This window comes from Rattus norvegicus, chromosome 13, assembly GCF_021556685.1.
Source record: "Rattus norvegicus strain SHRSP/BbbUtx chromosome 13, alternate assembly SHRSP_T2T, whole genome shotgun sequence".
Taxonomy (NCBI): Eukaryota; Metazoa; Chordata; class Mammalia; order Rodentia; family Muridae; genus Rattus; species Rattus norvegicus.
This window is the reverse complement of record NC_141546.1, coordinates 22,330,411-22,354,651: the sequence shown is the minus strand read 5'-3', so window position 1 is coordinate 22,354,651 and position 24,241 is coordinate 22,330,411. Positions and strand designations below refer to the sequence as shown.

The 24,241-nt window shown below is 43.6% G+C and overlaps 1 long non-coding RNA gene across 3 annotated transcripts in view; it reads left to right on the top strand.

Annotated features, from left to right (window-relative positions):
• LOC102550524 (uncharacterized) overlaps positions 1-6,108 on the top strand; it is a 47,049-nt gene extending 40,941 nt beyond the window's left edge. For 2 of the 3 annotated variants that reach the window (XR_015635836.1, XR_015635832.1), the window contains exons 5-7: positions 1,610-1,673; positions 3,007-3,441; positions 4,862-6,108. This is a non-coding gene — a long non-coding RNA (uncharacterized LOC102550524). The remainder of the gene's footprint in view (positions 1-1,609; positions 1,674-3,006; positions 3,442-4,861) is intronic. The other variant, XR_015635834.1, reaches the window with a different exon arrangement.
• The last annotated feature ends 18,133 nt before the right edge of the window (positions 6,109-24,241 follow it).

Below are 24,241 nucleotides of genomic sequence, written 5' to 3'. Positions count from 1 at the left end.
CTTTGTGAGTTTCCCATCGTGCACCCCGACCCGGTTCATCTTCCCACCCCCTCATATGAGCTCTCCAGCGCTGTTCCGGCTAGGAGACCCAGTGCTGGCATCAGCAGGCATGGCTGCCTTCTGCTGCTCTCCTCTCTCGTGCCCTTGGGGGTAGTTCTTTCATGCCCACCCCTCCAGAGCCAGCTCCACTGTTTCCCAGTCAAGGCAAGGGCACCACTCTCCCAAGGGCTGCAGCCTATGAGGAACTGGAGCGGCCCTCCTGCTCTCACACCCTTGGGGCTGGCTCACCCTTGCCTCAGGTGAGGTGGGGGAAGGGCAGGGCTAACTGTCATGCTCTCCCAATGCCCTTGGGGGCTGGCTCATCCGTGCCGCCCCACCAGGGCCAACTCTACTGTGCTGCCTAGATGAGGCAGAGTGTGCTCTCTTGAGAGTTTAGTTGGCGCTGGACAGAGATAGCTCGCCTGGGCCCATGAACCCTTCTGTGGACTGCTTTCCCAACTGCCAGAGGTGGCGGGGGGGGGGGGGGCGTTGAGGGGGATGAAGGGCAGGACCTCTGTTCCCGTGCCATCCCATGGCAGATGCCTGGTAGGGTCAGCTCTCCCGCACCCTCCCACCGTGGCCAGCTGCACTGTGCTTTCTCAGTGAGATATAGGCCAGCTTTCCAGAGAACTGCATCCAGTGAGGGGCAAGGACAGTTAGGCACAACCCCTTGACATCCACATGGTCCCTGTGAGTGTCTCAAACAGGGTGTCCCTGTCTTCTATAGTGGTAATATGAGCCACGGACATCAGCCCCAACTCACGCTGCTTCGGAGCCACAGACTCTCACTTGGCTCTCAGTGGCAGCTCGGGTTGGGACCTCACCGTGACCTCAGGTGGCGCAACTGGCCGCTCACAACAGGCTCCTCCTCTCCACATGCTCATGCTGCTCCACAGGTGGGACTCCTCTCCATCTGACCACCATACATCGTGATGGCTCCTGTTGCAGGCTAGCCATGCAGCTGGTGGCCTCTGGGTGACATCCTCTATCCACGCTGTGCGTTGTGGCAGCAAGCAGGTGTCTATGGCCTGCCTGTGCCATGTGCGGGAGGGCAGGTGTGTGGGCGGCATGGCGGTCCACAGGTGTCCGTCTTCCTTCTCCTGTACAGCGCTGCCGCAGTTTGATTTAATTTGACTTTTCTGAGTCCTAGGCATAAGGCAACTTTAACCTTCAAGCCAGGCATCAAGCTAGGATGAACAAAATCCGCCATCTGACTGATATGAGAAGTCACCACCAACAAAGTGTTTGTCCATTGCCAGCGGGAATGGGGGTGGGGTGGGGGGAGGCCTGGGGCGCCACACACAGACTGACCGCGGACTCGGAAGGGGGGAAGGCAGGATGACTTGCTTCTTTTATGTCACAGTGGAAGTCACATTTTCTTCACTTGCTAGCCACCTCCTCACTCCTATTTGTCCTTTACATTTGATTTGTCCCATGTCCCACCCACTGGGGCCCTAAGGTTGATCACTGTAGGAACAGTCACAGCCCAGATGTCCTGAGGTCCCTGCGGTTGCGACATCCTATTAAGAAGACCGGCCTTACCAGGCCTCCCCCTCTGTTTTCTTTGTAGCAAAGGGAAGGTTTCCCTGTCCTGAATCACTTGCTCCTTTCCCGATAGCCCGAGGCACAGCCCGGTAAGTATGACATAGCTGTCTATTTTGTCTCCACACTCTGGCTATGCCTGGGTCTGTTAACTCAGTCAGCTGCCACAGCACTGCTCCCTCCAGATCTTCCTCCCCCTTGGTTTCTACATCTCCAGCCATTCCAGGTAGTGCAAGGAAAGGTTGTGTTTATCTGTGAGACACAGGCTAAGACAGACAGAGTAAAAGATGAAAAACATATATTTTGAACATACTGAGGTTTTTTAAAGTAGGTGCCACAATAAAATAAGGGAATTAACTATCAAACAGCAGAATCAGACAGTGTGGGAGGATATATGATTCTCTGCTTTATGAATAGTCCCCCTCCCCCATCCCTCAGCTCTGCTTTGGCTCACACTTTGGATCACTGTGTGGTAGGTAGTGCTTTGCACAGCTTGTTCTTAGTTTACGTGTCTATCTTCAGCGCAGTGCTCAGAAAACAACTGGTCTCAGTAAGACCGTATTAGCAGGAAGTAGTTAGGACTCAGTCAGAGCTTATTAATTACAGCGGGAGTTTTTGCTACACCACTCCGGCTCCTGGCGGGTTGCACATGCAAACCCACCCGGGAGCTATTTTTGTATCTGCAAATGAAAGACACACACACACACACACACACACGTTTATTTTTAATATGCCTTAACTAGCTCAGTGACTGGGCACTTCTAACCCTCACACAGCTAGCAGGTCCTTCCCTCTGGTACTCCTGCCTCAATACCTTCTAAATCTATTTTAACTTTGCTGCCCTATTACCTTCTGTGAAGCCCATTGGGTTTTGCTGCCCAAGATGCTTCTGGGCAGCCCTTCCAGGGCCCACTTTTCCTCTACTCTTACATTTTAGATGATCTCCCCTCCGCAGCTCTAAATCTGTCTGTCTCTCCTGGGTCAGTGCGATATCTCTTGTGCCTTACCCCTCCGCCTGCACCCCTCCCCCCGCCCCACTCTTAGGGTCCCGCCCAGTTTCCCTTTGCCCAGCCATTGGCCACACAGTAACCAAATCCAGCCTAGGGGCAGGCTTCCTTTAGTCAGTGTGTAGGACACTGCAAACAGGTTTTGGGAGAACACAATTCGCAAGAGAACACCAGCCGCTACAATTAGTAGGATAGAAGAGGGAATTATTTCTGAAAGACAGAAAGAGTGAGTTGGAATCTCGAAAACATTAACCAGAGAGTGCAGAGAGGTTCCCAGGGTGGTCTCCTGTAGCCATGTTATATTTTGCCTCTGACTTTTGAAAAAGTATCGAACCCAGCACATTAATGGGGGAGGGGGCTGAGTGGAGCTGGGATGAGAATTCGGATGCCGAATTAGAGCAGTGCTCTTCATCCTCAGATTCCTTTTCGCTGTAAGGATGAAGACAAGTTCAACTAATCACCAAACGTGAACGAGTGTGAACAGCTTTTGAATTGCCACAACCATCTTGGTGATTTTCTTCTGTAAATATAACCCACTTTCCGGATATGCAAGCCACTCTTGCTCAGAGGCCAAGCAAATGCTCTCCGTAGTGACCCAGCATTAGCATGTGAGCTTCAAGCATGCTCCAAGCAAAAGAATAAACATAAACAGATAATTTAGTAGGAACTGCAAGAAAAGGGGCTTTCCCATCATCACCGCACATCATCAAACAGGGAAGAGACACTCAGCATGTCAGAGACCAGTGCTCCTCCAACACCCATGAGAAAGCCTACCAAGTGTGCAGACAATGAGCTGTGGCATTCTGCTTTTGCCACAATTAGCAGAACGCGTCAGTAAAAGATTTCCCAAAGGGTTAGTATCCCATTAGTGTGGAGAAAGACTGGATTCAAGATTTTTATATCTCTTGAAACAGATGGTTATAATTTAAGCTTCACGAAATATGGGTGGTGGAGGCGGGGGTGGGGAGGCAATCAGAAAACCTGAAAGTCCCAGTTTCTTGTTTTCCAGGGCAAAGCCTGCAGGATGATTGTATAAATAGTTCTAAGACTCTCGTCTGCTTTTTTTTTTTTCTTCTTCTTCTTCCTTCCTGGAGATAGTCTGCAGAGTGTCTGTCTGGACACATCGAATGGCTAGCCAGATGGCATTTCCAGATCACTTTTTCTAGAAGCCCAAGATCTCCTCAGATACAATGACATGATCTCAAGCTGATGCAGGGAAGCCATGGAATGAATCAGGGGGTGGGGGGAATAAGTTACAGGAAACACATGTAATTTTAAAAGCAACAGTTGAGGGCAAGACTAGAAAAATCATGTGCCTATTGGATCTGCCACAACTCTTCCATGGCATTGCCCGGCATCAGCTGTGGTATAACTTGCCACTTGAGGGCCTAAACACCTTTCATAGCCAGAACTGTTGGCTGCAAGGCTTTCCTAACTCACGTCAAATAGAGCAGATGTGGTTCAGGCAGCTGCAGCTGCATGCAGGCGCAGTCCAAACTGCCAGAAGACCTTGCAGTGTCTCCGGTGAGGCGCTACGTTCACAGAAATGCAGAATGCATTCATGGGGTTGTGGCAGCTGCCATGAAGATTTCAGAGAAAGGTAGGGAAGCTAGGCAGTGTGCTGTGGTGTTGACGTCCCAGGAAGGCAGCCCCTGACAGGTGATACATGATAGAGTTATGGGCATAAAGCTAAAGTGACAGTGGGGGCCCCAAGAAGATAGAAGTTCCAGCAATGGTGAATTATCCAGGGTAACATTTAAGTAAATGCAAAGTAAACCCTAGAGAGTAGCCCAGTAGAATCAGGATGTTTATTTAGCCTGAGTCCCTTCTATGGGGTGTCTGGGAAGTTTGTAACACTTCTCGCCTGCACCTCATCCTCACACTTAATCAGGGACACATAGTTGAGTTTGTCTTTCAAGCTCTTGATTTTTTGGGGGGTGGGTGGGGTGGAGGGAGGGCAAGGCTGACCTCAAACAGTATGTAGCCAATGCTAGCCTTTAACCGAGATACTTAAATTCCTTCTGTCCAGTCTCCTCATTGCTGAAATGTGCCACTACTCATAGTTGGACTTGAACTTTTGATCAATGCTGCAACAGTTAACTTGAGAAAACTCAGAGATAGGATGATGCTTTCTACATTGTGAGATGGGACAGGGACCTTAAGGCGAGGGCTGGATGCAATAGTTTGGAGGCTGAAGGCTTCTGTGGTAGTCAATTCTGATAGTGAAATGTGACCATGGAAGCACACCTCTGAGTCTATGACGATGTCCCTAGAAAGCGTTACCTGAAGACGGAAGGTCTACCTGCATCATGGGTGGTGCATCCCAGGGCGTGCGGTTCCGGACTGGAGAACCAGAGGAGACAGGGAGTCGAGCACCAGCACTCATCTCATTCTGCTTCCTGACCACCGATTCAATGTGACATCACTTTATCCTCTGCTAACAGCACTTTCCCCGCTCTGATGGACTAGATCCCCAAAGCCTTTCCCTTAAGTTGCTTCTCATCTGGTATTGGCTCATGGTGATGGGGAAAGTATGTAGTGCCACCCAGTGACCAAGGCAGCACAGATGGGAAATACTGTGGACTTTGAAGAGATGGGGCTTGGTAGGAGATCCTTACGTCATCTGAGGCATGACCCTAAAAGCAACTGTGGGATGCTGGCTGCTCCTCATCACTTCTCAACATCTACAGTTTTTGCTGCATTATGTATTTTGGTCATGATATGCTGCCCTCATCAAAGGCATAAATCAAGAAGGCGACTGACTACGGACTGGGGCATTCACCAGGATAGGGCAAAATGAACCTATTCTCTTCCTAAGTTAAATGTGTCAGAGGTTTGTTTGTAGTAACACAGTTGATAAGAGGGCAGGTCCTTTTTATCTGTGACAGAGCATTTTCATTTTCAACCAGACACAGTCTAGAGTCACACAGGAAGAGAATTTCAGTGAAAGGTTGTCTAGGTCAGCTTGAGTTGTGGGCATTTCCAGAGGCGTCACCTTGACTGTGGCATCTGAGGTTAAAGACTCACTCACTATGGGTAGCACCATTCCCCTCGAAGGAGATTCTGAGCTGTCTAAGGGTAGAAGAGCTGAGCTAAGCACTAGCATGCATGGCTGAACTCTTGCTGTCTGATCTTTACTACGGACATGTTAGGAACAATTGTTTCAGGTTCTTTCTGCCTTGGCTTTTCACAAGGATGGCTATGACCTCGGATTGTACCCCAAACCCCCTTTGCTCCTTTAAGTTGATTTTGTCATGGTATTTCCTGTTTTCATAGCAACAGGAAACAAAATGAAGACAATATTACTCTTCTTGTTTTAATATGTTTGATATTTTTAACACAAAATATTTTTTAAAAATAGTAACTGCAACATTTATGTTTTTATTTTCACCTAATGCATCCTGGGCAGATTAATAACTTCCAATAATTTGAACATTGAAATTATTTCTATATGCATCAAACAATTTTCTACAAATCAAATGCTTTTCTTAAGAATAAACATATTTTACTCATTTTAAAAGGTAATTTCATTTTCTTTGCAGTACTGGGGATTGAACACAGAGTTTTGTGTATGTTATGTACATGACTTCATATTGAATTGCTGCTTTATCCCTCACCTAATATGAAATTAATTCTGAACCAAGTATATGCAAAAAGGTGAAAAAATGTTTGAAATATAAGAAAACAAATTGATGACAAGTCATACCTTCTGAGATGCTTAGAAAGAAATTTACATCCTTACTGTGCATACAAAAGCATATAAAACTTAAAGGTTGTGAAACGCACAACCTATGGAGCCACCCCAAGATGGTTTTTAAAAGTAAGTTAAACTCTAAGACATCAAAGTAAGTAAAAATAAGGAATACAAATTAATAATGCAAAATGGATGTGTAATAGAGACAATAAGACAAAAGCTTAGGTTTTTGCTATAGTGGGGAAAAAAAGTCTGGAAAGATTTAGCTGAAGAAGATCAAGCAGGAGGAGACACAGATTACTAATGTTGGACCTGAGGGTAAGATACTAAGATCTTATAGACTTGAAAATATAAGGCTATTAATGACTATCTGAACAAATGACAACTCCTAAGGATCCATCGGGTTCAAGACAATCAAACAGAGAACCCCTCATACTAGTACAGAAGAAAGAGAAGAGCAATACTCCAACCAGGCTGAAAGATAACCACAAAATTAAAGGAGTTAGTAAACATCTGACAACAGTAACTTTAAACAGAAATGGCCTCGACTCATTGTTAAAGAGACATAGAGTAGCTGACTGGGTTTAAAAAAGAAGATCACAGGGTTGGAGAGGTGGCTCAGCGGTTAAGAGCACTGTCTGCTCTTCCAGAGGTCCTGAGTTCAATTCCCAGCAACCACATGGTGGCTCACAACCATCTGTAATGAGATCTGGTGCCCTCTTCTGGCCTGCAGGTGTATATGCAGGTAGAATGCTGTATACATAATAATTAAATCTTAAAAAAAAAAAAAAAAAAATCCAGTCCTACAAGATAGCTTGCCACCAAGCCAAAGCCTCTTAGAGCACCCATTGCAGTTCGAAATTGAATCTTCAGGGCAGCGGGAGGCAAAAGAAGAGTTTCAAGCAGGAAAGTAAGCAAAGTCACCTGTTCCAACGCCTAAGCTGATACCCACTTTCCCCAAAGCCCCTGCCACTGCTTTGTCTGCCCTCCTGGGCAGGAGATATGTATATTCACATAATGTCATGGTTCCCTTGCTAGCACCGATGGGTCCAACAGGTAAATAATGTCTAAATGTCCTAGGCTGTCATCTAGAGCCACCCCCATCCAGCCCTCCTCCTCTTATCCTTCCTGCAAACACGGCCGTTGCTCCTCCTGTATGTGTCTACTCTTTTCCCATTCTTTCCTTTGAACAATTTTCTCCACTTAAAAGCTTTTATTCAATCTGGCAATGTAGTTCTGCTGACAGAATACTTAGCTGGCATGAACAAAGACCTAGCTGGGTTTGATGCCCACTATCCCATAGACCAGGCATGGTTGTGCACACCTGTAATTCCATCACTGGGAGGTGGAGGCAGGAGCATCAGAAGTTCAAAGCCCTTTGACTATGAGATACAGGGCATCATGAGACATTGTGCCAAAGAGAGGCAGAGGCTGGGGGGAGATGTGTAGTTCATTTAGACCACTGTGATAAAAATGTCATTGGCTGGGTAACAGTAGACATTTCTCATTGTTCTAAAGCTTTAATGTTCAGTGAACATATGCTTACAACTATTCTGCATGATGCTTTATAAAAAACCAAGCATATATTTGTAGAGCATAGTGTGGTGAGGAGGGAAGTGACCCTCTGCAGGCTCAGGCTGAGGTGTCCCTTCCCACTGAGGTACCAGCTGTACTAGGGGTAGAGTGTAGAGTTTATTTGGGGGAGTTGAGAAGGTGAGAGAGAGAGAGAGAGTCCAAACAGTCCCTTTTATAGCAAGCCAAGCCTACTTGGCTGTTGCTAGGTAACTGTTGGGCGGAGCATAGAAAGAACGCTAACATTTCCCCATTTTGGTTTAATTTTAAAAGGAGAAATTAGAAAGGTGGTGGTAAAGCAGGAATAGGGTCATCATCTTGGAAACCTGGAAAAATGGGGATGGGGATGTTGGTCAAGTCTTAGGAGAGTTGGCTGTTTCCTTGCTGTCCAGGGTCTGTGGAAACATTTGTGGTTAGAAAGGAAGGAGCAGGTCCTGTAGCAGCATCTGTGTCTGTGAGAGAAGATTGGAGCATCGGTGGGCTGCTTCTCTGGAGCTGTCCTGGGTGTGGATTTTGAGTATACAACAGGACTTGATAAGATGTGCACACACGCAGGAGGTAGAGAATAAAGCTAAGTACATTTGGGAGAAAATTTTTTCTTAGATGTACATTTAAAACCCTTAGGTCTTGGTGGCTGGGGTGACAGGAGTTGCAAAACCAAGGAAAAGGAGAGGAATCCGACCCTCTGGAGTAGGAAACAGGTAGAAAATTAGGCAAGTGATTGGCAGGTGTATTTATATAGACAGAGTCTGTTTGGTGCATGAGAGGTAGATCTGAATAGGTTTCCTGGAGCATATGTGTTTACAAAAGAGATAAACTCGTTACAGCATGAACAGTCTTTAAGGTAAATTTAGGGAAGACAAAAACCTTTGATGAAGCAGAAGGGGCAAGAAGGGCCTTTTCCCTCTGTTTAGAAGACTGGATGTATATTAATTTAGCATAATGAGAAGCATTTTTAAGTTTACATTTAAAGGAAAACGAAAGGAAACTCTAAACCTTAACCTTGTGAATATGATAGTTGACCATATAGTTTAGCATGAGAAATACCTTATAAGTCTATAGTTAAAAGACAATCAAAGGAAACTTAAAATTTGAACTTGGGATTATAAAAGTTGGGTTGTTTAGTGGAGTGTTTTATTAGGGTTAGGCTAATTTATAAGAACTCTATTGGTTAACATTAGGACAGTGGCATAACAGGGGAAAGAAGTATGAAGCATTTAGTCACTGGAAACTTAGTTTAGATAAGGAAATAGCAGAAGGTTATATCGGTGAAGGGTTACATCTGAACTTTATCATGAAGCCTGTAACTAAGACAAACCTGTCTTTCCTTTGATGAGAGATCTGGTGGTCTTACCTAGTTAAGGAATTGAGTAATGAGCTAATACGGTGGTGGATTTCCTTGGGGTAAGGAGCTGGGTCTGTTTTCGAGCTGTCAAGCTGTAGTTAGCTTAGCTGTCAATGTAGTCCGAAATCTGGGAAGATCAAATTATAATCTAGATGTCATGTATTAATTAAAACGACTGAGGTTGGTCTATAGTCTAAACAGTTCTCCCAAGTCCTGCCGTCTCCATTGCAACTCGGGTAGAGGTAGTCTGGCCATCAGGCCCAGAAGATGAGAAACTTCATCCTGTGGAATAGGATTGTAGGAGAAATGACTCACCTTGACTTAGGCAGTATGAGACATTTAATTCTCTGGGTGTCCACTGCTTGTCCACAGTTTAGGCCAAGCCCTGGTAGTAAGCAAGGGGACAGAGTAGTGTTTCTCAATGGTTGTCATACCACAATCCAGGCAGTCTTCTCCTTGTGCCCATATCTTCTCAGAGACCTTAGGGAGTTACTATCAGAATTTGGGAGTCTCTGAATATCAAAGAAGCTTAACCATTTAATGTCTCTTTTAGCAGATTTCTGACAAGATTGAGAGCTATTCCATTAAGTATACCTGAACTAAGCAATCTGTGTTTGTTTTTAATTATTTTTTCTGGATGCATCTGGTAAATGAAGAGAGTGTGTTGTAACTTAATAGCAGTAATGACAGTGGTAAAATCAGAGCTAAATATACCTTTAAGGCAGTGGTGTTCAGCCTTTTCACTGTTGTAAATTTTTTAAAATTTTTATTTATGTACATTTGTGTTTTGCCTGCAAGTATGTCTGTGTGAGGGTGTGGGCCCTGGAACTGGAGTTACAGATACTTGAGTTGCCATGTAGGTGCTCAGGAAGAACAACTAGTTAGTTCTCTTAACCACTGAGCCAGACCTCTGTTGTAAATCTTTAAACTAATAATAAAATCATTATTTATCAAGGCAGGATAAAAATCATGTGAAAACCGTATCTTAATTTGAAAGTGTCTTTGGAGTCCTTAAGTCAGGCTGTTCTAAGGTAAGAAGGCAGTGAAGTGGGAACTGCCCATAACAAAGATGGCGGATAGTCATGAAACTTCCCTTAACCAAGATTTGAAGCTATAGCCAGCCATATGACTGCCCTTAGCTAAGATGGCGTTGAAGCACTAGCTCTAACTGGAGGAAAATCACGTTTGTTACACCTTAGAATGGAATGTGAGATCTCTCCCTGTCACCATAGACAGCCCCTGTCATTGTGGTGGGTCTGAAAGGTACACAGGGATTTAAGAGTGTCTGCTGGAGCAAACAGCTGGCAGCAGCGGTTTGGCAAAGTAGGGTACCGGGCTGTGGTGGAGAGCGGGCAAGCAAGCAAGCAAGCAAGCAAGCAAGCAAGCAAGCAAGCAAGCAAGCAAGCAAGCAAGCAAGCAGCAGCAGCAGCAGCAGCAGCAGCAGCAGCAGCAGCAACGTGAGCACATCATGGGTGGTGTTGTCACCTGTAGCTGTGCTTAGGACCGCCGGTTTCCCAGCAACTCTGTTCTAGTGCAGCATGTTGTCCACAGTAGGATTCAGTCAGACAGGGAATGAGAGAGCAGAGGGATAACGTAGTTGGGAGCAAAGGTGGGGAGAAGCCTACATGGAAATCTATTATTTGGATCACTGGCTATAGTTGTGAAAGTTTTATTTTGTTGTTTTCGTTTTTTGTCTTGTTTTTGTAAGTACAGCTAAGCAGTCATTTCGAGTTATTATTTAGTGGGTATTGGAGCCAGATTTAGCCTGTGAATTCAGAAACCTTTAAGACCAGGAGGTGTCTCAGTACGAGCCTGCAAGTAGCTGAAAAGACATTCCCTTTGAGTGAGGATGGAGGCTTCTCAATGGGGATCCTGGAGGTACAGACAAATGTGAGACACCCAATAGATGAGAGTAGAGGCTACTAATATTAGTACTTTCCCGAGGATAAATTAATACTTAATAACTAGCAGCAGGGCTAGATTTACCAGGTCATCACATAGTAATCTAGAGGCTGAGCTGCGGGACCAGTACCCGAGCTGTGGGTCCAGAGCCCATTTGGTTTACCCAGGCCCAGGATTTTCCAGCAGCGTGAAAGAGAAACCATCTTCAAAAGAGTCTCGAGGAGCGAGAGCTCACTCAAGGGTAGATGTCCTAAAACAAGACTGTGGATGTGGGAAGCTTGCCAGTTCACCAGTGTTTGGCTGGGAAGTCCATGAGGCAGTGGGAAATATGACCCTGCGAGTCTGTAGATCTGAGTCAAGCACCAAACGCTGTGTTTGTAAAAAGCCAAATATATGTTTTGTAGAGTGTGGTATGGTGAGGTGGGAGGGGTGCCTGAGGGGGCCCATGCTGAGGCATTTCTTCTTCCCAAGGTACCAGACACAGGACAGGTATAGTATAGAATAGAGTTATGGGAAGGGAGTACCTGGCGGAGGCAGGGGTGGGGGTGTGGGGGTGGGGGAGCCACAGTCCTTTTTATAGCAAGGCAAGCCTACCTGGCTATTGCCAGGTAACCATTGGGCAGAGCCTAGAAGGAATAATAACATTGTCTTCTTGATGTTCCCTTTATTAATATGAAACGGACTTCTTTCTTTCTTTCCTTCCTTCTTTCTTTTTTCTTTCTTTCTCTGTTTTGTCTCTTTTTGTCTTGTTTTCTATTTCTTAAAGTCTATTTTGTCAACTATCAGAACATTTATAGCAATTTAAGAGGTTTCTAGCCACTGGACAGATTGATTTCTGTTTTGGCTCCGTCCGTGACTTTGCAAGTTAGGTGAGTTTCTGAGACAACAGGATAATGGAAATGAAAATACCAAGACACAAAATGAGACTTTATAAATCCATACTCCTTCCCCCCCCCCAAAAACAAGCATTTTAAAACAGGGTCAAGAAACTTGATAAGCACAAATCCTAGCAACTATTTTGTAAGTGCAAAACTTTTATTTGAGTGTGTGTGAGTGATATGTCTATGTATGTGAGTGAGGGTAGGTATTAGTGTGTGTATGTGTGAGTATGTGAGTTTTGTGAGTATGTGTGCAAGGGTGTGTAAGTGAAGTTGTGTAGTGTGTGTGTGTGTGTGTGAGAGAGAGAGAGAGAGAGAGAGAGAGAAAGAAAGAGAGAGAGAGAGAGAGAGAGAGAGAGAGAGAGGAGGGAGGTGAAGGGAGAGAGGGAGAGTATGTGTGAGAACTGGCCTTACTTTGTTACCCTGGTTGGTACATGAAATGTAGACTAAGCTGGCCTAGAACTCACAAAGATCAACTTGCCCTGTTTCCCGAGTGAGTGCTAGGATTATGCCATCATGCCCAGCTGTAAATGCAGTTCTGTGGGACTGAGCCACACCCATTCATTCAAGTATTGTTTACAGCGCTCCCATTACACAAGGCCCAAGCTGAGCGAAGGCAGTGGGTGGTGAGAGCTGGCCTGCAGAACCCAGCACCCGGATTGGATTACCAAACTGGGATTACAAAGCCGACCAGGAGACTGCAGGCTCCCTCCTTCATGGTGGGCGGGATTATACGTCAGAGCCACAGCAAATCTTATACCGCGCTTGATTTCCCACCTGACTGACAGTTTCTGTAAAGAACATGCATTTCTTTATAATCAGAAAAATGATGGTTATTAAAAAACAGATGGAGTATCCCATTAATTCTTTGTGTGTTTTAATTTCCAAGTGTTTTGTAGTTTTGTAGGCAAAACAAAAACAAAACAAAATCCAAACCCTTCTATTCGTAGCTATTCCTTCCTTGCTTTGAAGAATATCGCAAAATAACTCTAAATCCACCAAGTGTATCTCTGGCCCCCATTTTCCTGCCCTAGGGGAACTAGGATTATCCGATGTTTGGAATCTAGCTTTAAATTCTGAGTTCAAACAATAAGACTCAGTGTTTCCATGAGACCTGTGTGTTCTAGCAAAAGGTACAAATGTGCAGCAATCCTCCTGCCTCGGGCCTTTAGTCCTGAGATTACAGGCTTGCACTCATAGCTATCCTGCTGTCCTTTCTATTACAGTAACAACACACTTTAAACAAAAGCAACCAAACAAATGACAAGGGAGGGCTTGTTTGGTTTACAACCCCATCGTTGCAGGAAGTCAGGGCAGGAACTTTGAACAGGAACCTGAAGGCACGCCTCGCTCTCACTGTGTCTAACATTACCTCTGCTAGGGACTCACTGTTGAACGGCAGCAGAGACCATGGAGAACGCTGCTCATTAGCTTTCAGGCTGGGTTTTACTTAACTAGTTTTCTCATATAATCGAGGATCCCTTGCCTAAGGATGTACCCACACACATGCATACACAGCGGATTGGGCTTTCCTACATCAACTAACATACAAAACAATCCCCCAAAGGCCAAGCTCATCTAGGCAATTCCTCAGCTGAGCCTCCTTTCTCACGGAACTCCTTTCTAGGCAGTGTCGAGTGAACACTTAAAACCAACCAAATTAAACTTTAAAGAACTGTGTGTGCACGCACGCATGTGCATGCATATGCATTCATGTGTGCATGTGTGTGCATTTGTGTGTGTTCATGCATGGGTTTATATGCCCATGCATATGTCTGAGTGTGTGTATGTGTGTGGGGGTGGGTGTATTTGTACATGCATGTGCATGCAAAGACCATATGTTGATATTAAGTGTCTTTTCCTATCGCTGTCCACCTTTCTTTTTGAGGCAGGGTATTGCAGTAAAAATAAAAAAGTGGTAGAACTGGTTCCTGTGCGTTCTCATTCTGAGTGGATCCGGCTGTTTCTCCGACAGCCACTTTCACACATTGTCCTCTTGGTGGGTTGTTACCACGCCTGACACACACATCCTGTTTCTTGGGCTGTTCTAGTGTGGCACCACGGCACGCTAGCCCCAGGCATTCTATAGCCTAGCACGGCTTCCAGAACTGAGACAGGGTGCCCACCGAACTTTGCTCACATGCCCTGTAGCCTCGTAAAATCAAAGCTCTAGAAACTTGTAGTTTAACAATTAGATTTATATGTTAAATTCTTAATCTACAATACATCCACAGAATAAATTCACTGCTAATTAATAAAGATAGAAACCGCCCACCTAGACAAGATAAAATTGACCTAGACCACCTGGATCAGAATCATCCTTCTCCTCTGTCTCTGTCTTCCTTTCCTTGCTCCTTTTCCTCCTTCCTCCTTCCTAGACGTTTTTCTCATCCAATGATAGGCTTCACCTTATCCTGGTGAAGCTGCCTTGCTGCATAATGACATCATCCTACACATCACCCTTTCTGTTTAAAAAACCCCCCTTTTTTCATCAAATATAAACTGTGCACAACTACTACAATTAGAAAATCATCTAGACAACTATGTTTTCTCAAAGTTAATTAACTTGGGTAGGCTATGAGACTTCAACTCTGTCAGAAATCTGAGAATGACCAAAGATCTGTAAACATAGGAAACCTAACATGGCTTCCAGAACTGAGAGGTTGTAGAGACAAATCTCCACTAGCACAGTCCTCTGTTAGCAACACGTGAGAGCAAGCCTTCAGCCTTCTGGCCTAGGATCATCTGGCAGACTCTTGAAATGCAGAAATCCAGAAGGGCTGATAGTTCTGGCTCGGCAGAGATTATCAGTCAACTCTTCTGCTTAATGTGTCTCTTTCTGGACAGTATTTGTCTATAGGTGAAATGGGCAGTGGCTGCCCAGTGGCTGCCCAGCCACAAAGTATTACCTCACCTAGAGGTGGAGATGCTCAACTTTTTTGGTAAATCTACCAAAGGGGAAGTGTTAGGAGCAGATATGTCTCAGCAAATGATAAATAAGTTTAAATATCATATTTTGTAGATTTTTGATGTTTTTGAAAACCATCTATCTGTATAAGGTAGTCTGCACTGTTGTCAGTTAACTATTCTCAGCTATTTTTGATGAGAATATTTTTTTTAAAAATCCACTCTAATGGTGAACTAGGAGCCATGAATTTGTTATTTGGCCCCTAATTCCTATGTTTAATCAACTCAGAAGTTTGTAATGGCATCAATAGAAGGACTGGGTCCAAACCTTGTACTTTAAAATTTTTGTAACAAATAATTTCTATACTAATATAAAGATATAACTTTAGCTTAGTTACCAAATGTGATTATGGCTGTACAAATCAATCTAGCTAATTCCTCCCTGTTAAATTATGACCATCTCTAGATTCCTCATAAAAACAACCTTAGAATAAACCACCTTCAGCTCCCCAAAGTCCAGGGAATCGGGGCGACAACTCTTCAATAACTTCTTCAAGCTGTACGTGGGTGTTGGGACATCCCTGGTGGGGGTAGAGAAAATGGAGTGAATGCTGTATCCTGCTCTTGACTGTGTCTTGAAGGCTGTGTCTGTCTTGACTGGACCAGCTGAAAGTCCTTGAGAGCAGGAATCCAAGCAGCTACATTCTTCAATATACAATTCTCAAGACAAAGTTTTAGTATTTGGATAACTTTTTGTTTGATTCTCTTGAATCTAGTTTTTCAGGAGGTCTCCCTTATCAAATCTAATCAGTACGACTCTGGAAGGTGTCCAAAGCCTAGTAACCGTTTTTAAAAACACAAAGACAAAACCTTTCTCCCAAAATAGTGTTTCATCTAGTTAGCAACCAGAAAAGCTTGCATCTTGCACTCTCTCTCAGAGAAATAGTATAACCATAATACTCAAAATTACACCCATATGAAAATTAAACAACTTTTAAAAAAGAAATAAGCTAAACAATATTGCATGAGCCTGTTTAAGCTTTTCTAATCTGTCATGCCAGGAAATGAACCCAAAATTCTCGTGGAGCCCACGTTAAAAGATAATGAGCTTCCTGTTGTGGTAAACATCAAAAATCACCACAAACCCTCGCTAGCCAGCATCGTGGAGTCATATGGCCTTAACAGGGTAGTTCATACATGAGGGAACCTGGTTCCGGGTTTTTTATTTTTGCTGCAACCTGCAGCTTGTTCTTTTGACTAATCTGGCTGGCCTGGAATTCCTGGAGATCTTCCTGTCTCTATTTCCTAACACTGGGATTACAAACACATGCCACAAGTATCCATTTTGCATGGATACTGGGAATCTGAACTCCAGTCCCTATGCCTGTATTGCAAGCATTTACCACTGAGCAGTCTCCAAACTCACATTCATAACTTTTAAACTGTGATGTTTATATATATATATACACAGCACATTATATATAATATTACATATGATCCGTATTTTTAAAAGTTAATCTGCCTTATATTACTATGCTATGTAAATTCAAGGTCTTTGAGAACATGAATTATGATTGCGAAATGAGTGGATCAAGTAAATTATTAATTTCTAGAGTAGTCTCTTTTCTTTGCAATTGTAAGTAATGCTACCATGAATGCTAGCAAGGTCAGTAAGTGCTTGCCCCGTGGCTTGAGGAACTGAGTTCAGTCACTAGAACGTTACATTTTATAAAGAGCTAAGTGTGTGGCTTGCACTTTAAAATCCCAGCACTAGGGAAATGAAGAACTGTGGATCTCTGAGGCTTGCTGGCAGGCAAGTGAGAGATCCTGTCTCAAAAAACAGGCACAATGCCCCGTTCCAGTAAACTCATTAGTTGGGAAGGAGAGGCAGGATGATCAGGAATTCAAGATTATCTGAGGAAGCATAGAATTAGAGGACAGCATGGGATACTGTGTCAAAACAACAGTAACAAACAAACAAACAAAACCCAGAGGTGAAAGTCACCTGAAAAATGACACCCCAGGGAGACCCCTGGCATCCAAATGAATGCTCAGAGATGCATAATTACAAGTGTGTGAGTATGCACACACACACACACACACACACACACACACACACACAGAGAGAGAGAGAGAGAGAGAGAGAGAGAGAGAGAGAGAGTCAGATGCCATTATACATCATTATACATATCTTAACAGGCAGCACACCAATCTAGACTCTAAGCTATTCTGCAACGACAGCTAATACCAGAACCTCTGTTTATGACAACAGACTGTCACCTGTTTGTACTGTCTCTCTACTGTGAAAATGGAAAAGCATATTGAAGTCGCATAAAAGAATCATTTCCTTCAATTTGGCAAACATTCATTGAGTTTGTGTGACTGTAAGTCAAACTGAGAGCCTGGAAAATAGTTTTCTGATGAGTCACAGATATATTAAAACAGCAAACACCATCTCCACAAAACACTGTACAGTGGCAGGGGGAAAATCACCGAAGGTGAAAAAGAGGGCTTTCCTGGCCATTTGTGAGCTGTTCCTATATTGTCTCAGACGACTCTCCATACTGTATGTGTCTTTAAAACACTCCTCTGGTGCTGAAGAGCCGCCTGTAGGTCAGCAGCCTTGGTTCTGCAGCGGTCTCATGCTCCCTGTGACCTCCAGAGCTATTACGAAATTTTCCAAAGAAAACTCATTTCCACTCACAGAGAGCAACTAAGACAAATTCTCACTAGGCCAATTGTTACAGGCTAGGAATTTTCCTCAGTGAGTACTCAGGAACCAGAAGACAACTCTCACAGGGAAATCCTTCCTGTTGGTATTTGTAACAGGAAATGAAGGCCGGTGAGGGATAGTTTCCACCGTGCTGAGTGACAGCAAACATGGATGGCTCTGGAATGCACAGCAACACTGATACATTGGTACTTCAGATAATGGGAAAGTCAACGTCTGTCTATACTACTTGATTAGGTAGAGAATATTCACTACATTTAAAATGAGACTAGTGGAAAACAGCAAGGAAAATAGTTGACTTTTAGGGAAAATTTGGGGCAGCATCTCATGGAGGATGTTCTCATCTCAGGGTTCTCCGGAAAAAACAGAATCAACGAGATGAGCACGTGTGCACGCATGCATGGGTACGGGTGTGTGAGTGTACGCATGTGTGTGTTCGTGTGTGTATGCATATGTGTATTTGTGCGTGTGTGTGTGTGTGTGTGTGTGTGTGTGTGTGTGTGTGTGTGTGAATTTAAGGTAAATAGTGACAACAGCTAAATAGCTCTCAAGAGGCTGAGACCCAGGTCGTTCCTCTGCCCTTGAGGCTGTGTCTTCAGCACCTGGAGTGGTCCCATAGTCACTGCCATGCACTGGGGAGCTGACAACACAACAGTTGCTCATCGGGAGCCCCAGAAGTCTCCAATCTGAGCCCCAAACATGCAAGGTTCCCACCGGTCCTCCTTGCATGACAGAAGCCCAGAAATGCTGTTTCTGATGTCGGCCAAGGGACCAGCAGCAGTAACAAGAGGGGAGGTAAGAGAGTTAGGGTGAGAGGGTATTCCTTCTGCCATGCCGTTATAGCTGGGCTGCTATCAGAGGTGTCACCCACAATAGGGGTGAATCTAGCATCTTCAGTCAAGGAGATCAGAAGCTACTTAGATGATCTATGGTAAGTTGACATTAAAGTCAACTACTATAGCACCCAAGTTGGCTTTGAACTAGCCATGTTTCTGACAATGAACTTGAATGCTTCTTCATCACTCTACCTCCCTGTAGCACATGGTTTTTGCTTTAAGCTCGAGGAGGACCTTGCTGCCCAGAGAATATTGGAACCACAGATGAAAACCACAGACACACACATAGCTCAATGTCAACCTGCCTTACTGGCTCCATTGCTGGGCACTTCTAATCTCCCACAGCGAGCATGACAGATACTAAGGAAAAGTGACTGCTGCTTTCTGACACTTTTGTTGTTAGAGGTGAAATTACGTTTATTTGTGTATCTTCTTTTGGGTTTGATGAAAGATTACTTTCTTGCTTTTTCTAGGGTGTAGTTTGCCTCCTTCTGTCGGAATTTTCCATCTATTATCCTTTGCAGGGCTGGATTTGTGGAAAGATATTGTGTCAATTTGGTTTTGTTATGGAATATCTTGGCTTCTTTATCTATGGTAATTGAGAGTTTTGCTGGGTATAATAGTCTGGGCTGCCATTTCTGTTTTTTTCAGGTCTGTATGACATCTTCCCAGGATCTTCTGTATTCTAGAATCTCTGTCGAGAAGTCTGGTGTAATTCTGATAGGCCTGCCTTTATATGTTACTGGACTTTTTCCTTTACTGCTTTTAATATTATTTCTTTATTGTGTGCACTTGGTATTTTGATTATTATGTTATGGGAGGAATTTCTTTTCTTGTCCAATCTATTTGGAATTCTGTAGGCTTCTTGTATGTTTATGGGCATCTCTTTCTTTAGGTTAGGGAAGTTTTCTTCTATGATTTTGTTAAAGATATTTACTGGCCCTTTGAGTTGGGAATAGTCCCTGTCTTCTATTCCTATTATTCTTAGGTTTGGTCTGTTCATGTGTCCTGGATTTCCTGGATGTTTTAGGTTATGAGCTTTTTGTATTTTGCATTTTCTTTGACTGACTGATGTGTCAGTTTTCTATGATATCTTCTGTCCCTGAGATTCTCTCTTCTATCTCTTGTATTCTGTTGGTGATGCTTGTATCTATGACTACTGATCTCTTTCCTAGGTTCTCTATCTCCAGGGTTGTTTCCCTTTGTGATTTCTTTACTGTTTCTATTTCCATTTTTAGATCATGGATGGTTTTGTTCAATTCCTTTACCTGTTTATTGTGTTTTCCCGTATTTCTTTAAGGGATGTATGTGTTTCCTCTTTAAGTGCTTCTACCTGTTTACCTGTGTTGTCCTGTATTTCCTTAAGGGAGTTATTTATGTCCTTCTTAAAGTCCTCTATCAACATCATGAAATGTTAATTTTAAATCAGAATCTTGCTTTTCCAGTGTGTTGGGGTATCCAGGGCTTGCTGTGGTGGGAGAATTGGGTTTTAATGATCCAAGTAGTCTTGTTTTCTGTTGCTTATATTCTTGTGCTTGCCTCTCACCATCTGGTTATCTCTAGTGTTAGCTGGTTTTGCTCTCTGACTGTAGCTTGTTCCTCCTGTGATCCTGTGGTTTTAGTTGTGTCAGCACTCCTAGGAGACCTGCTCTCTCTGGGCAGAATTTGGTTGTGGAGAACTGTGGCACAGGGCCCAGTTCTGCACCTCTTAATCTGACCTTAGTTTAGTGTCCTGGTTACCCTCTCCTTGTTCAACAACCACAAACTGCCCCCCGCTTACTTGCATTTCTAATCTCCCACCTGATGCTGGTCACGTTTTCTCCCTCTGAAACATAATGAAAATCCCCCTATCTGTTCCTGCATATCTTTGCTTGCCTGTGGGGTCCCAGAAGTTCTGCATCTTTCCTTCTGCCCACAATTAGCCTCTGGCATTTTTATTGATTGATCAATTGGTTAATTGGGCAAGAAGACCTTAGCATCAGAACTACCCCCTTACACCTCCCAGGGCTGGGATTATAGGTGTGTGCCATCATGCCTGGCTTTACATCATGCTCGGGTTGAACCCAGGACTTTCTGCACACTAGGCAAGCACTCTGCCAAAACGGCATTGCCATCCCTCACTAATTTAAAATTGTATTACTTCTATCCCTTAGAATACTCAAAACAATATGACATTCAAATATACAAGAAAATCCACTCCTAGAAAGGGGTCTGTATCCAGTTCATGTGTGTAAAATTACAAGCCTTAGATGTCTGATTTTGTTTGAACTTCTATCATTTTAGCTCTTCTGGGAGCATCTCTTTCTCCTTTAATTGAAAACTTTTATTCCTTACTACTCACTAATTCAATAATTTAAATAAAATTTTATGATGTCGAGCTGCATAGGAGCATTCTTGGCTCTCTCTTATCATCATTTTTAAATCTAGGAAATGAATAGCCTGGAGTCTGCTTCTATAAGAAATAACTGCACTAGATAACGGGAGACTTTTAAAAAATACTGATATAACTTGGTCTTTCTCTGTGGAAGAAATAGCAGGAAAGGAGCAGAATATCGATGAATGAGCAGGAGGCAAGGTAATCTCAGCATCCCAACATCGACATGGGAAGCAGTGAGGGGAATATGTGGATGTCAAGGAGGCCTAGGGGAGCCCTTCTTACTTTTGAATGTCATTTAAACGCATTGGCAGTGTTGCACTTGCATTTCATTCATTGAGATTATATTCACTCATGACACACATACTATGCACTCTATTCTCTCTCATCCTTTTCCACTTCCACCAACCTCCTTCTTTCCTTCAGGCTCTCTCTTCCTTTTTCTGGTCTTGTGAGAGCAATCACAGCCTTGTGCTCATGATCACAATGGCCATGAGGACAGCATCACTGCAGGCATCTTCATCCTTTCATTCCTACTGTCCATCTGACCTCCTCCTCAGAGATGTTCCTCGGGCCTTAAACACTCAGATGTTTCCTTTGAGGTAAAGCACTCAGTAGTCACTTATTCTCACCCCTTGACAGTGATGGCGTCTTGGCTCTGTCCATTGCAGTACCAAAAATGCTTCTCAGACCTGGGTTAGAAGCTGCATTAGTTCATGTATAAAGACATAAATGTTTAGAAGGAAGTTTAACTATATATTGGAGAGAGATCTTTAAGGAAGATGAGAAAAAGTAGCCCTGGTCGAAGTGGATTGATATTTTGGGAACCTTCTACCTAACTCCATAATTTGTCAACAAAGGTGGTTGCTGAAGACTCTTAGGCATCATGGTCTACATCACTTCACCTCATGTTAGGTTTCAGTCATGATTTTTTTTGAGGCAGTCTCATATATCCCATGTTGGTCTTGAACTCATTACATGATGGAGGATGACCTTAAACTTCTTATCCTCCTGCCTCTACTTCCCAATGCTGGGACCACAGAGTTATGCCCAGTTTTATGCGGCTCTAGCAATGGAACTCAGGGCTGCCTATGTCATAGCCAATCACTCTATTAAATGAACTAGTAGTCACTCATTTTACTGAATAATTCCCTGGTCCTGATTCTAAAGGGACAGTGCATCAAAAGCATTGCTTGGGGCAAGCATTTCTTGGAAATGTGACTTAAATTCTTCTGAGGTAACCAAGGCCAGGGCGCCAGTTTTGTTTTGGTAGTCTCATCAAATCCTTTTGCTGTTGGATTAGTTTCGTTTCTTAGGTTTGCTGAGAGCAGATATCCATTGTCCTTGGGAAGCATGGTGACTCATACAGCCCAACTGCAGGAAGCATCTCCAGAGTTTAAATGACATTTGTCTCAGCTGCCAGTGACCACATGTTACAATGTCACCTTGGCCTTGTTCTGGCAGACAGAAAATATGGTGGCCTAGCAACAGTGGCATATGCTCTGCCTCAGACATGAGCAATGAAAACAGCAGGTGGCTTTACCAGTGCTTGTGTCATAGGGAGTAATACCTGGCCAGCGATTTCTTCAAGCAACTGTAGGTTGGTTGGTTAGGCCTAGCTGGTGAGGACAAGCGATGTACCAGGTATCAGCAATGTATCAACCAACCTGGGTAGACACCTAGGCCATGTATCTGTTTCTATTTCCTTTTGGCCTACTTGATTGTAAATATAGTAAATCTAATGTCTGTCCTATGGCTCACTGTGAAGTTATAATTTCCTTTGCAAACCACTTTGAGGTCCTTGGTGGAAATGAGAGAGGAGCTGTTAAGTATGACTAATGAGTTAAAAATGAAGCAGTGGAAATCCCGTTGGGGAGAGAGCTGGACCCTCAGAAGTGTGGACACTCTTGAGAACTCAGATGAGACTACTCTCTGCCCCCAAGAGGGAATTGCCTGGTGCCATCTGTGCCCCTAGGCACAGGAACCTAGGAGCAGTCAGGGGCAGGACCCCTCAGGTTTCTGCCTGCATCAGGAGCTGAGAGCCAGTCCCCAGGAGCACCAACACACCTGAGAGCAGAGCTCTCTGTACCCGGACCTGGCTGAAAGAAAACAGGACTACAGGAGCGTCAAGCCAGTGTCAGAGACAGCGAGACAAGCTAACACCAGAGACAACCTGATGTTGAGAGGCAAGCACAGGAACCTAAGCAACAGAAACCAAGACTACTTGGCATCATCAGAGTCCAGTTCTCCCACCAAAGCAAATACTGAATATCCAAACACAGAGGAAAAGCAAGATGTAGATTTAAAAATAACATTTTATGATGATGATGGAGGACTTTAAGAAGGACTTAAATAACTCCCTTAAAGAAATACAGGACAACACAAGTAAACAAGTAGAAGCCCTTAAAGAGGAATCACAAAAATCCCTTAAAGAATTACAGGAAAATACAACCAAACAGGTGAAGGAATTGAACCAAATCATCCAGGATTTAAAAATGGAAATAGAAACAATAAAGAAAGCACAAAGGGAGACAACCCTGGAGATAGAAAACCTAGGAAAGAGATGAGGAGTCATAGATACAAGCATCACAAACAGAATATAAGGAATAGACGAGAGAATCTCAGGGGCAGAAGATACCATAGAAATCATTGACACAAACATCAAAGATAATGTAAAACAGAAAAAGCTCCTAGCCACAAATATCCAGAAAATCCAGGACACAATGAGAAGATCAAATCTAAGGACAATAGGTATAGAAGAGAGTGAATATCTTCAACAAAATTATAGAAGAAAACTTCCTTAACCTAAAGAAAGAGAAGCTCATAAACATACAAGAAGCATAAAGAACTCCAAATAGATTGGACCAGAAAAGAAATTCCTTCAGTCACATAATAGTCAAAACACCAAATGCACAAAACAAAGAATATTAAAAGTAGTAAGGAAAAAAGGTCAAGTAACATATAAGGCAGACCTATCAGAATCACACCTGACTTCTCACTGGAGATTACCAGAAGATCCTGGACTGATGTCATACACACCCTAAGAGAACACAAATGCCAGCCCAGGTTACTGTATCCAACAAAACGTTCAATTAACATAGATGAGAAACCAAGATATTCCAGGACAAAACCAAATTTACACAATAGTTTTCTAGAAATCCAGGCCTACAAAGGATAATAGATGGAAAACGCCAATACAAGGAGGGAAACTATACCTTAGAAAAAGCAAGATTGTAATTTCCTTGCAACAAAACCAAAAGAAGAGAGACACACAAACATAATTCCACCTCTAACAAAGAAAATGACAGGAAGCAACAATCACTGTTCCTTAATATCTCTCAATATCAATGGACTCAACTCCCCAATAGAAAGATGTAGACTAGCAGACTAGATATATAAAGAGGGCCCAGCATT